Source organism: Triplophysa dalaica, chromosome 10, assembly GCF_015846415.1.
Source record: "Triplophysa dalaica isolate WHDGS20190420 chromosome 10, ASM1584641v1, whole genome shotgun sequence".
NCBI classification, from domain to species: domain Eukaryota; kingdom Metazoa; phylum Chordata; class Actinopteri; order Cypriniformes; family Nemacheilidae; genus Triplophysa; species Triplophysa dalaica.
Window position 1 is genome coordinate 11,401,694 of NC_079551.1, and position 15,397 is coordinate 11,417,090.

General features: G+C 39.7%; 1 long non-coding RNA gene across 1 annotated transcript; it reads left to right on the top strand.

The window, feature by feature from the left end:
• The first annotated feature begins 7,834 nt into the window (after positions 1 to 7,834).
• LOC130429397 (uncharacterized) lies at positions 7,835 to 13,724 on the top strand. The gene is made up of 3 exons (XR_008907594.1): positions 7,835 to 9,320; positions 9,457 to 12,707; positions 12,837 to 13,724. It is a non-coding gene; the product is annotated as an uncharacterized LOC130429397 (long non-coding RNA).
• Positions 13,725 to 15,397: the final 1,673 nt, after the last annotated feature.

Genomic DNA, 15,397 nt, shown 5'->3' on the forward strand with positions numbered 1-15,397 from the left:
CATCATAAGCATACTACTGGCTCTTATGTCTAAATGGTTTTTCATTGATTTCAGTTTGTTATTAAATATTTATGATTAAACTATACATTTAATCATTGACTTCCATTGGACACAAAACCATTTAGACATCTCAAAACTTCAAAAGACTTCTGTGTCCTCTGCTGTACGCTGAATTGTCTTCTGCTTGTTGAAGAAGACACAAGAGCACTTCCACTTCCAAATTAAACTCAACAGAGCTGAAGTGCAAACCCCCATCAGCCTCAGCAGGTGTACCACAGACAGCATCCTGTCCTACCACATCACTGTGGGATACAGGAACATCTCCACCTCCAGCTCACCCCCTACCCATCACTGGAACCAACCGTCCTGAAATCAACAATACCAGCAGTGAGCTTACTGGCATTGAAATACTGCCATTTGAATCCACATAGAGACTGTCGGCTTTATTGCCAAAACCAAACATTCTCTGAAAGCACTTTATAATGATGAAATACTGTTTTGTTGTTCTAAAGTTGTGTGTTTAGATTGACAGCTAATCAGTCGTAACCATTTTGTTTATTTAAGCGAATAAAATGCCACAAATACAATATCAATCAAATTCAAAATCTAACAGCAGTTTGGAAAAATATTTCCTTATGATTTCTTGCTGCCCCACGCGTGACTTGTGATAATTGCCAGCCGCGCAGCCCTCCAGAGCTCTGCAGATGTACGCTGTAGATTTTGCACGCTTATTTTTGCTTGTTTTATCGGTAACCAGGAACAGAGACTGCAGGCGGCCGGCAAATTAGAAATCCTCTCTAAGCTCAATAATTAGCTGTACACCCTTGAACCTGAGGAAAACTCCTCTGTGACAGGAATAAATTGGAGTTATTTCCACGATTACCAAACCGGAGAGATTTTGGTGCGTTGACTAGGAAAAAGCAACAGATGTCAGTCAAGATTGAGCTCAGTGAAACATTTCCAGGGCATCTGGGCACAGTGGTGTATAACACAACAGCATAGAACACATGGTCTTGTTTAACAGCATGAAAATTTCCATTTTGGTTTAGACAGAATGTGCGACCTATAATTGAAGCTTTGTAGAGTGTATTAGAAATAATCGGATTACAAATGGGCCTATAGCTTAAAATAACTCAGAATAGTGAAGGGGGAAGTGATTTACATAATAACAGTTCATTTTGGACAATAAAGGACTTTTATTTTTTTATGTGGTTTACTTAATTATGTAACTGAGGAAATGAAATGGGAAAGTTTATCCAAAATGTCCTTGCATATTGACAAGAAAAAAAATCTGAAAAAATACAGAGGCGGTTTCTGGGACAGGGATTATTTTAAAGGGATAATTCACCCAAAAATGAACATTCTTTTATCATTTACTCACCTTCGAGTTGTTCCAAATCTATATAAATTTGGAAGAATGCTTATAACACACTCCCACAGTAGGAAAAAATACAATGGTAGTCAAAAGTTACCCAGAACTGGTTGCTGTCCTACAATCTCCAAAATGTCTTCTTTTGTGTTCAACAGAACAAAAAAAACGATAAAGTATTTTTTCTACTGTGGAAGTCAATGGGGCAAAATATTTTTTGGTAATAGCATTCTTCCAAATAACTGTCTCTGTTTTCATCAGAACAAAGAAATTTATACAGGCGTGGAACAACTCGAATGTGACTAAATTATGACAGAATTTTCATTTTTTGGGTGAAGTAACCCTTTAAATCAGGACTACGCCTTAGTGAAATTAAGATATTGAAGTCACTTGTCCATAACGAACACCATGTTCAAGCATAAGGGTGTCTATCAGTGCACATGGCACAAGGACACCCTAGGCCGAAGGTCGATGATCGACTTTGTGGTTGTTTCATCTGACCTCCGGCCGTATGTCTTGGACACTCGGGTGAAGAGAGGGGCAGAGCTGTCAACTGATCACCACCTGGTGGTGAGTTGGATCCGATGGCGGGGGAGGAAGCTGGACAGACTCGGCAGACCCAAACGTACTGTGAGGGTCTGTTGGGATCGTTTGGCTGAAGCCCCTTTCAGAGAGATCTTCAACTTCCACCTCCGGCAGAGCTTCGACCAGATCCCGAGGGAGTCTGGAGATATTGAGTCCGAGTGGAGCATACTCTCCACCTCCATTGTCAACGCGGCCACTGGGAGCTGTGGCCGTAAGGTCTCCGGTGCCTGTTGAGGCGGCAATCCCCGAACCCGGTGGTGGACACGGGAAGTAAGGGAAGACGTCAAGCTGAAGAAGGAGTCCTATCGGGTGTCCAAGACATACGGCCGGAGGTCAGATGGAACAATCAAAAAGTCGATCATCGACCTCCGGCCTAGGGTGTCCTGGTGCCATGTGCACTGATGGACACCCTTATCGGGCGGTGAAAGGAATACTTCGAGGATATCCTCAATCCCGCCCTCACGCCTTCCATTGAGAAAGCAGAGGCTGAGGGCTCGGAGGCGGACTCGTCCATCACCCGGGCTGAAGTCACCGAGGTAGTCAAAAAACTCCTCTGTGGCAGGGCACCGGGGGTGGATGAGATTGTTGTGGGGCTGTCTTGGCTGACACGCCTCTGCAGTACCGCTTGGCGGTCGGGGACAGTGCCTTTGGACTGGCAGACCGGTGTGGTGGTCCCTCTTTTTAAGAAGGGGGACCGGAGGGTGTGCTCTAACTATCGGGGATCACACTTCTCAGCCTAAGGAAATTCTTTGCCAGGGTCGTGGAGAGGAGAATCCGGCCGATGGTAGAACCTCGGATTCAGGGGGAACAATGTGGTTTTCGTCACGGTCGTGGAACACTGGACCCGCTCTATACCCTCTCCAGGGTGCTGGAGGGTTCATGGGAGTTTTCCCAACCAATCCACATGTGTTTTGTGGATTTGGAGAAGGCATTCGACTGTGTCCCTCGTGGCATCTTGTGGGTGTGCTCTGGAAGTATGGGATTCGGGACCCTTTGCTAAGGGCTATTCGGTCCTTGTACAACCGGAGCAGGAGCTTGGTTTGCATTGCCGGCAGTAAATCAGACTTGTTCCAGGCGGATGTTGGACTCCGGCAGGGCTGCCCCTTGTCGCCGGTTCTGATCATAATTTTTATGGACAGAATTTCAAGGGGCAGCCAGGAGGCGGGCGGGTGTCAACTTTGGGGACAACACGATTTCATCTATGCTCTTTGCGGATGATGTTGTTGTGCTGGCCCCAACGGACCATGACCTTCAGCATGCACTGGGACGTTTGGAGCCGAGTGTGATGCGGCTGGGATCAGCACCTCCAAATCCGAGGCCATGGTTCTCAGTCGGAAAAGTGTGGCTTGCCCACTTCAGGTTGGTGGCGAGTTCCTGCCTCGAGTGGAGGAGTTCAGGTATCTGGGGGTCTTGTTCACGAGTGAGGGAAGGATGAAATGGGAGATTGACAGACGGATCGGTGCAGCTTCTGCAGTAATACGGTCGCTGTACCGGTCTGTCGTGGTGAAGAAGGGGCTGAGGCGAAGCTCTCGATTTACCGGTCAATCTACTTTCCTACTCTCACCTATGGTCATGAGCTGTGGGTCATTACCGAAAGGACAAGATCCCGGATACAGGCGGCAGAAATGAGCTTTCTCCGCAGGGTGGCTGGGCGATCCCTTAGAGATAATGTGAGAAGCTTTGTCACTCGGGAGGAGCTCAGAGTAGAGCCGCTGCTCCTCAACATCGAGAGGGGCCAGCTGAGGTGGCTCGGGCATCTTTTCACGATGCCCCCTGGACGCCTTCTCGGGAAGGTGTTCCGGGCATGTCCCACCGGGAGGAGACCCTGGGGAAAACCTAGGACAGGCCGGCTGGCCTGGGAACGCCTCGAAGAGCTGGAGGAAGTGTCTAGGAAGAGGGAAGTCTGGGCATCCCTGCTTAGACTGCTGCCCCCGCGACTCGGCCCAGGATGAAGCGGAAGAAGATGGATGGATGGAAGTCATTTAAAAAAAAACATACATTACAAAAAAACATTACTCGTGTCTATCTTGACAAAACGATCTAACTTATATATTTTAAGATATGTCAAGGCAAGGTGTTTTCCTGGGACTAGGCTTAATCCGGGTCTGCCATCACAAGGTTTTGGTTAACTGTTCTGTGTTGTAACACTCCCTTCTTTTTATAAGGTGTTACTCTGAGGAGGTTCAACAGAAATTCGACTGATACTGACCATAAAACCACTTCATTCAAAGAAATATTCCTTTTATTTCTAAGGGCATATATATATATAGAATCCCTCCAACCACCAACGATACACTGAAACAGACAGCACTGATCACAGCACGAATGTGCTAACAAACGAACCCCACATCAAAGTCCAGTCCTCTTTTGTTTGTGAAGATATGGTGATGGTGATGAGATGCGTCCAAGTCCACCAAGTCACTTAGAGAGCGATGCAATGAATACAATCCAACAGTCCAGAATGAAGGCCCAGGTGAAATTAGGCAATGTCACCTCAAAAGTTGTGCAGGTCCACTGATCATAATGACTGCTAATCATAAGTCCTTTATCCTCCCAATCAGAATTCCACTGGTTAGCAGGTAGCACAAAGGCTAACCATGAGGTTTCTTTCTACCTAATGCCTTTTTCTTCATGGGTTTTTTCCCCCCTTATAACTCATAGCCATCATGCACTAGTGCCCTCCAGTGGCTCCTCCGGGCCTCACACCTAACCCAGATACCCATTTTTGTGCAACCGCCCAAGGCTAAACAATAATAATACACAAGTAACGTTTTACACTGTTACAGTGTGTTGCTTGAAGGATGCTTTGGAAGCTGAACATTACTCAATATTAATTTCTTGCTCATTTAACTGGTTTATAAAGTGTGAAAGTCCAGTGTTAAACTAAATCAATGCAATAAACCTACAGCAAACTTCTGAAGGAACAGCTGTATCTCCAAAAATGCCACATTATACAAAATGAAAAAAATAACACTGAATTTATTTCATTTTTACATTTTTTATTTAAAAGCACTATGTGGTCAAAGTTGACAAGCTCTTTTTTATTTTCACTTCCCCAAAATATGATAAAGCATATATAATATTTACTCCACTATATTTCATGAATACATTTTGTTGTGTTTATATCTTTAAATATTGTGGTAAATGAAATATATTCCTTTCTTTATTAAATGAAAAATTTGCACGAAAATTGAGCACTTTATGTACATTATGGAAGAGCACTTTTTTCGCCTGGGGATATATGTTTTATAAGCTGGTGCAGTTTAAAAGAGTAAAAACACTCTCAAAGTACAGATCCTTGAAAAAAACTAAATCATGAAAAATGAAGACAAGGTTTCAGTCTGACAGCGACAATACAATCTTACTAAAATCTGTATTTTAAAGTAAAATGTCACACATGGGAACAGGGTTGGGTCTTATCACTTGTGGGACACAGCAATGAGTAAACTATTTCACAATATTTTGAAACAAATGGCACAATTGTAGGTTTGCACTATCAAAATGGCATGATCTGTCTATGTGAGGAAAAAACACTGAGGTGGATTTTTTTAGCCCTGCGTGCTATTCAAAGATATTATAAGTCCTCATAAAAAATATGATTGTGCTGGTAATAACACAATCAAAAGAAACAAGATCATTATTATATTATAACGGGCTACACATGTCTAAGAAAATGTTCAAAAATTATTGTATTAATTTATTTTTAATCGAAACTTATTATTTAATAATAACTTATAACTTATTATGAAATTATTCAATTTTAAAAACAAATTCCACACTATGGTTCTTTGTATTGTGACACAGACCAACAATCTTTTCAACAAAAGGTCAGATTTTCTCGCTTACACTGAAGATGCACATAAGATGCTCTTTGGGACATTCTCAGATCACGCTGAATAACATGGATCATCATGTTTTGCAAAAACCCATGGAGTTTAAACCAGTTACAGTACCAGTGCATGATGTCATAACGACAATGAGATATGTCTTTGATTCTACTATTCGCTTTAAGGCCTGATTCAAAGTTAAACGAATAAACCGCGAATAAACCCATGTGGAAAACGCGAGCTGCACTGCATTCTCCTTTTTTTCCCAAAGCACCTGGACTTTGCGCTATCCTGGCGTCTGTTGTCGCTAAGCAATCATGGGCCACGATAGCCGTGGAGACGAGAAGGTATAAACAAAGGATATATGGATTATATGCACTAAAAATACCTTGCAATAACTCTGCACCTAGATTTAGTTATGCTGTGATCATCTGTGTCTCCATCTTCATTGAGCTTGTCTATATTGGGTGGTTGGTTCTTGTCACATAACCTTCGGTGCGCCTGTGGCTTTCGGAAAAGTAGAAATATTTTCATCTCGATGAGGCCCCAACACCCCTAAAAAAAAACAGAGCGCCGCACCACATGCACGTCGCAACCACATTGGCCCTTGTGTCTACATTTAAAATAACAAATATGCACGCAGAAAAGACGCAAAATGTGTATCGGGTCCGAAAGTTGCCGTTACCCATGATGCCAATTTTCAAACTTTATAAGTGTCTAATGTTGCTGTGAGAGCATAAATTATATCTGCAAAATGAAGCTCAAAATTCAGAGCCAAGCGAGATATTGTCTTTAACAGAATTCGCTATTCAAGGACTACAGAGAAAGGCTGGAAACGGACTACAGCCCTCTACTTCCCGGGGAAATTCAGAGTTTTTTAATAACCTCCGCCCAAAGGAATACGCCAAAAATGGGCCGAGGTCTTCCTTAGAGAAGAGGAAGATCTACTGTAGTAGTGTTTGGTTATCAGAGATTGTAAACATTTAACTGAGCTGCGCGCTAAACTACTTTCACTTTCATTACAGTCCTACAGCTGGTAATAAGAATTCAGCTACACACATTCTAATATAACCAATGGTAAAATAACAGCTTCCCTGACTTTAACATCGACTGTGAAAGCTGTTCTGTGTAATACACTGATATTATGTGTGTGTGCGCATAGCCTCCCTCTAAAACACTTCTATGAAACGTCCTTTGAAGTCCTGCTTCCAAATTTCTCCTGGTCAATCTGCTTGTTTTATTATGCAACTTGGGTCTGGTGTTAATTAATATAACCGGTCTGACCCAATCGGTCCAGTGTCAATTCCCTCGCCATAGTAGGCAAAACGATCTAGTCTAACAAAGATTGACATTTGCATATACACAAGCGGACATCCATTACACTTCGATGGATCCGCATGTTTTTAACTGATGAAGTTTAGTTGACAACATTGTTACTGTTTATTGCTAAAAGTCAAAGTTTATGAATACAAGAGAGGGATAGTGATCAATCACTACAGCCTGAGAAGTGAAAGCTCGCTGATATGGTATGGGTGGAACATCTTCACACACATGGTTTAAGCGGGGAACCAATCAGGACAGGCCGCGTCAGCTTCACCAATCAGAGCGTTTTGGAAGGAGGAACTTTATATACAGTATACAAGAAGAAATCCAGACGTTTTGTTAGAAGAGGGACAGCGGTGAACAATAGACTTGAAGTATGTGAAATATAAAGCATTTTTTTAAACTAGAAACATGAACATCTATTGTTAAACACCCAAAAAACATAATCGAAGCTTCAAAAACAACCCAAGAATGGGGCCTTTAATTATGATGCTGACGACACAATGTTATAAAAGAAAAAATGTAAAAGCATCACTAGTCCTTTGCACTCCTGTATATAAACAAAACCACAGCGCAGAAAATATAAACTCATCTCACACTTTTCTGCTTCAGATAGGAGAGGTGCTCAGCTACAGGTCTGTTGGGATTTTTCATCTGATGCTGTCACTTTATAAATTGCGCCGCCAATAATGGGAGCAGATCCAGTCGTTTTCAAATAGACTTCCACTTATCGAGGATGGTTTCGTTTTCTGGGGATGTAACTTCTCTCACATGGGCTTTCGATCGCTAGGCTGAGGGCCTTCAGGTGATTTAAAGGGATAGTTCAACCAAAAAGGGAAAATTCTGTCATCATTTACTCACCCTGAGATTGTTCCAAACCTGTATGAATTTCTCTGTTCTTTTGAACACAAAGGAAGATATTTGGAAGAATGTCAGTAACCAAACAGATCTCATCCACAATCTATTGCCATAGTAGGTAAAATAAATACATTCGGAGTCAATAGAGGAGGAGATCTGTGTTTTGATCTTTATGCTAAATAAGCAACTCATTCACTCCACATGGATGAACACGTCATGAGAGATTGTGAAATACACAATCCTGTTTATCCTGAATTGTTTCCTATTACTGGTTTTGCCTAATTGTCATAAAAGTTCAGTCACAACAACCACATTTCAACAGTCCTTGAACCATTACAAATGTAAATAATATATAAATGTGAAAAACACTCATGGCAGAGCCATAAGTAGACGGTGGCCGCTTTACTCACAGAAATGAACAAAAATAACATTGTCTGACAGCTTTGAGTAGGTACATCTTGTGACAACATTTCTCAAGCTTAAGGGACATGAAGCCAACTGAAGATCTCAGCAGGCCAGCATCACGTTCAAAGAGCAGTTATCTCTTTAACATGTGGTAAGCAGACACTTAGCTGTCATGTGGTCTGACAGTAATCCCTTATAAGAGCTACTGAGTGTGTGCGCGTGTGCATTCGGCAGCTACACGTGTCAAACGTTAAAAACTCACACTGGGTGTGTTTATGTTCAACGACAGGCGAACTTGCACACGCTCTGCAGTTTCCAGGACTCTGGGAATGGAATAGTATTAAACCTTCTCTTATCGCCACATGACCACCACATGGGGATTTGAACCTGCAGCCCGATTAGCTGTACCACACACCCTTCACCCGCACAGGTTTTAATCAACGTAGAAAATCCTTTTCAATGTGTAACTGGGACGTTCCTTGCTTAAAGGCACAATAGTTGCATCTGGTGACCGACCGGCAACCTTCCAGTGATCTGAATTAATGTTTTACAACCTGAAATATATAATCATATCGCTTGTTGCTCCCTAACTCTTTGTAAGTCGCTTCAGATAAAAGCGTCTGCTAAATGACTCAATGTAAATGTAATGAAAGATTTACCACTAAAAAGATCTGGTCTCTATCACGAAACCTTGGTTTAAACATTATTTTCTTAAAAATACTCGCATCAACAGTTAAAAACAAGGTATGGCATGTTTAAAGTCAACTTTACAGGTGTCGGGAATGAAAGACTGATGGGAAGCTAAACGAGGAAACGAGAGGGGCGGGGCCAAAGACGAGACCGGATGGAGCCTTTGTTATGTCAAAACCAACAATAACATGTCTCTCTCCACACAAAACACGAGGCTCTGCCATGATCCTGCCACTAGACCAAGAATTACATGACATGATGAGGTAATGTAAATATCTTTATTTGTGTGTGTAAACAGTCCTATAAAAATGTTACAGTAAATGAGAAACTCTGTAACAGACACTACTTTTTTGCACTAAGTCTATCAGTCGCATTGTTTTGGGGTCTCTTGTTTTACAGTTACCTGTCTGTCCAGGCTCAAAAAGTACTCATCTTATACAAACAAACATCTCAATAGCATTTTCTGTTCGATACTCACTGTTAACCCTGTTATTGATGTAAAGTTCAGCAGTGTTTACCTGAAACTGCCTTGTCAATTTTTCTGCACCTGGAATCAAAGGCTAAAACCATCCGGAGAGCAATTCAGCGCAGCGGGAAACAATGCGAGGATTGAAACGGTCTATTTCAGACTACAGGTCTGCGTTATGTCAAATGGCTTTCTGACATGGGTTCCGTCAAGGCTGCTAGGAAACAACAGTGGCGGAAACAGTTTGAGCGCATGACAAAATTGCGACAAATGACACTGTCATTGTGAGATCTAAGGTGGTGTTTACCTCATGTGCCTTAAGTTTGGCTGAACATTGATGCCGTAATATAAACCTGACATTTCTGAAGTAGAATGGTTGAGATCAAGTGTTCCACCTGTTCTGTCAACAAAACAACATGCAAATTGCATCACCACCTGAAACCTTCGAAACCATTGTAACGCACACAATTTTGCTCTTTTCTTTTACCCGTCAATGCCTTCTTTACGCGAGCTAGCGGAAAAGTGGTGGAAAATTGCGAAATGCAAATGGAATGAACGGGACAGATTGAATTTCAGATTGAACTGCTGTTTCAACGGTTGGTTAGAGCACCGCTCTTTGGCGAAGGCCAGAAGCCTGCGATGGGAATATATTCTTTTGAACGCCAGATGCTATATCTTAACTCATTGCTCCACGTCCGGGAGAACGATTTACAGCAGTTGATCTCAGATTTCATTCTCGCTGGGTTGCGCAGCGGGTTAAAGAGTTTTTAGGCGCGCCCAAATGAACAAAACGACCCTTTGGTGTGACCTAATAATTGGGTTTAATAGCACACGCCGTAAAAACACAAACAGCGCTGTGAGCTACTTTGAGATTGCGCATTTTAGACATCTGCTAGTAACCAATTTGTGGGGGGAAAAGTTCATCTTTGTTATTACCTAAAAAGGAAGCAATATTTCATTTTGATTCAACTCTATTTTCGAGACATTGGTTGCATATTTAATGCACGTCCTCATCCTGAAAGAGGGGAATAGCTAATCAGGATATGAATATTTAATTCCTTCCGTTTATTCACCTTGAATTCTAATCTACAGGACGAGGAAATATTCTTATACACGTCATTTATATAATTTCAGATTTGTACTAAAATGCACTTGTTATGTTTATATTAAGAACAAATCAACAATAAAATCAAGATTTTGTTCTGCTTAATAGGAAGCTAGTGGATTCAGTCCACTATGCATCCCAGGTTACAAGCATCTTTTCCTCATGCACCTGCTGTTTCCATGGTGATTGTGATTGGATAGGTAGTGGGTAGTTAGCAGTGAGTCCAATCAGGGTCTATTGGAGGGGTGGGGTGCTGTACGACAGTTAGCCAACACTCGGATGACACTTCAATAAATCAAATGCCGGGCAATCAGAAAATGATCTGGAACTAATTGCTCTCGGTGAGGAAGAGACACGGAGAATCAATGATGTCTAGCGATAGATGTGAAAACCCTTGTTAGACCCAAGTGAGGTAGCATGATACATGAGTATCGTTTTTTTATATACACACACAAACAAGTAAACATATACCCTGCTGTCTAAAATTTTAGGAACACTTGACGTAATTGTTCTTCAAGATCTTAAACACCTTCTGATCTGAAGGCATGTGTCCGAATGTTTAAAATGAGTTTTGTGATGAAAATATTAATGAAGAGAAATTAAAATAATTAGCCAATATGAGCTTCAGTATTAAAACAAAACTCGAGAAACTGTACATTTTCAAGAAGAGTACATTTTTGCAAATTCTAGACAAAGTCTAGCCTCTAGGAAGATGCTATAACATAGATTATAAATAAAAGAGCATAGGAAAAATAATAAATAGGCTTATATAATAATAAAGGGCTTAAGACATTCTTGTTCTGCCATCATCCAATCAGATTTGTCTCACACAGGGAAATGTTTTAGATATGTGAATTGGAAATATCCATTCAAAATATTCAAAAGCCTTTGAAAAAAAAATTTAATTTCCATTTAAAGGTCCAATGTGTGAATTTTTTTGGGTGGATCTATTGACGGAAATGCAATATAATATAAATAACTTTTCAGAGATGTATAAAAACCTTACATAATGACGTGTAATGTTTTTATTACCTTAGAATAAACTATTTCTATCTACATCCTTCGTCGTGCTTCAAAAGGGAGGGAGGAGGGTTGGAGTAAACCGTTGGTTACAATATGCGACCTCACCCCTAGATGCCGCTAATTTTCATACAACGTCACTTTACATGTATGTGTTTGGTACCCCTGAATTACAATAAAATTAATATGAAACATTTATTATTCAAATGTTTAATTTGTATCCGTCAAAACTAAATCTGTGCCCTTTGTAATCAGATATAGACAAGCTATACAGACATATATACATATAGACATAGCTCTGCAAGACTACACTATTATGTGTGTTGTTAGTTTGGAAAAAAAGAAAAAAGACAATTCTGCTTCACTATTTCAGCGCTTGTCAATGTCAAGAATGATTGACATCATTGCATCCGACAGCAATATGAACAACAGAAAGTAATATATAAGGATGCAAACATTATCAAAATGATATGTGTTCTTGTCAATCCAGTTTTGTCAATATTTTATGTTTTCCCAAATACAATACAAGGTATTTGTATGCAAACACTTGGTTTCCTGGGATTTGGGAATTTCATTTTGATACATTTAAACTGTGACATTTTGTTTATTTATTTTAACTACATTTTCATGAAATTATGTCCATCTTGTCTTACATCATTTTCCTGTCTCTACAAAGTGATCAGTCGCAATGCTATTTCGACTCCCGTGATTTAAATATGATAATGTGGTAATGTGGTTTCTTCGACAACAGAGCAACATCCACAGGGTCGAATAGGAATGCTAACGGATAGCTGTCTTCACTTAATATAGATCTCTCCTCGCCCAAACAGACCAGTGAGTCACGGTGGACTCCGATGTCACTTTATTGAGAACCTTCCATGTCAACAAATCTGAGAGAACTTGATTGCCAGTGTGACTGAGAGATGGCCCCGGGGTCCGTGCCAGCACTGTTTTTCATTTATCTAAATAAACAGAGGATGCGTCGTGCTTTCTACATTTGCATTCCTGCCTCTCTCCACTGTTCATTAACATCAATGAGCATAGCCGCGTACGAAGAAGGTTTGTTAAAGTCCCAGTGCTGCTCATGAATACTTTCTTGCTTTTATATACTCTGTGCAGTCCTGGCTGTGTCTAATGCAGGTCATCTGTCAAACACCCGACCCATTATTCTCCTTTACCCTATGACAGAAAGTAGCGCAAGAACTCAGCCTCCAGCCAAAGGAAACCTTTAGACCGGGCCTGACTCGGAGGACTACTGTAGCCAAAACAGCGCGCGAATACCTCCCACGTCCACATGCTGTCTAGACTTTGATGGAGCCGTTCATCTCAGCATGCGTTAAGCATTTGCCCTCAATCGTGAGTGGCCCTTTGGTTTTTAATTTAGAGACGGAAAATGATAAAAACAATGACATGTAAAATCATAAGCGCATTAGCTTAATCATAGTCTTATGTCTGTTTTGATTAAATGATAAAAGTAAATCGTACATTAACGAGAAACAGGAGAATCAACAAGAAAGAAAATGTGACTCTACTATGAAAACCATAAAAGAGGCAGACAAGAGAGAGCTGTGATGTCAGCTAGAAGAGTCAAAATCTTCTGACAAATAGTTTTTTATTATTTTATTTGGAAATCTTATCTAAAACATACATCTGTTCTGAATTATTTAGCAGTCATTATTCTTGTTTACTAAAGGCTCTTTACTCAGTAATGTCTATGAGAACGTTCTTTGCCTGAGTAATTGCATATATTTTGTTATTTTTTGTTTTCCAAGGTCAGGTCAATGGCTTCATTTGTAAGGTAATACATCTCTTAAGGTCAGGAAGAGCGATTGTTTGTATTTACTATAACATGAATAAGATTGTACAACCTTTCTTTTTTAGTAGGCTGTCAGGTTGAGAAACGCAATATGTTCAGGCAAAAATACTTTTCAATTAGTTTGTGTCTGATTTTCTCCAGGTATTACAATGACAAATTTGCAGCTGTAAGCTTTAGGACAAACACAGGTTCATAAAAACCTGATCCCAAAGGTCAATTCTGCCTTCTAGTGGCTGGTCTGAAATACTACAACAGCTCACTTAAAACCCATATTTAAGATTTTGGTGAAATCCAAAATCCTTGTATGATAAGTATGATACAAGATCAAAACCATTTTGGGTAAATTAATAATTTATTTGCTTAAAAATAATTCACATCTAAATCGTTTATGTTTAAAAAGTCTAAAATTAGTAAACAGTCACATTGTGATGACCAGTTTTTACATTAAGCCTATTTTTACAAATATGGGCTGTCAAACATAACTGGGCTACAAATTAATCTTGATTAATTTCATTCAGAATAAAAGATATGTGTTTACATAAACTTTGCATATTAATTTTGTATTTATAAAAACATACACTTACATGTATTTTATACTGTACATATCTAGGAAATATGTCAATGTATTTATTGATATTTTCCAATAATTGAAATCATTTATAAATGTTTATTATATTTTACATTTTTCTAACATATATACATGTAACAAAATGAATATGCGCAGGGCACAGACATATATTATGTAAACACAAACTTTTATTTTGGATGCGATTAATCATGATTAATCATTTGACAGCCCTAGTATGAATAAATCAAACAGATCAGAATCTAAATTGGTTGTGTATAACAGCCACATACTATTATTATTGGAAAGTTGATCAATATAACCCATAATCAAACAAATCGCATCACTGAATTTCGCAAATTTATAGTGGGCGAAACAGATCGTATGGTGACTATTTCACAAAAATTACATCTTAAATAAACAAATTTATTCAGCAAATGTATTCAAATTGCATCGTTCCCCTTCAGATATACGGGTGCTAATTAAATGACAGGCACCTGTAAAATATTATCAAAATGTGAATATACAACTATAAAGCCTATATGATGTTGGTGGTTTTTCATTACATCTAAGCATTGTAGCGATTTTAGCTGCATGTTAAAATAAGGATGAGTTTAACTCACCAAATAAGATTCTCCACCAAATCTACATGTATCAAGATCAAATGAGTTATTTAAAATGTCAAATTCAGTCAAGGAATTAGTTTAGCTCAGAGGAAAATACGTATAATAATCGACATTACACATACATATTTTAGAATTCTGATCAGCAGTATAGTAATAAAAATCCTATATGTATTCGTCCAGCAAATGCATTGATGATTTATACACTAACGTTATCTCATGACCAAAAGTAACGTGACTTTACCAAACAGAATTAAGAGCAGAAGTATCATAGATCGAAACACAGTTTAAGTGACCCGTTTGTGAGCTTGATCTCAGAGAACCCATCACAAATACCTTTATGTTTTTTATTAAACTCCACTCTACATGGTAACATAAATGACGATCACATAAACACAAACAAACATTTCAACAGTTACAGACTACTTAAAATGGCACGAGCGCCAACACACAACCTAGACATTTAGATATATTTACAGAAAAGGATAGTTTAAATCACATTAATTCCTATTTGTCAGAGAAGTTTCTCTGGTTAGCCTCAGATACTAAGTTAAAGATGAGACAGAGACTTATCACCAATGCTTTGAAGCCTATGAGTCGTAAATATCCTACAGAGGAAAAAAAGGGTTATCACACTCTCGGTGAGAGTTCAAAACCTAAAACCAGGCCTCTGGAGCCAGGTTTTGCTTAGGTCTTGTGATGAATAATCAAGAAACCAGGACAAAAGGGAGTGAGGGGGTTTATG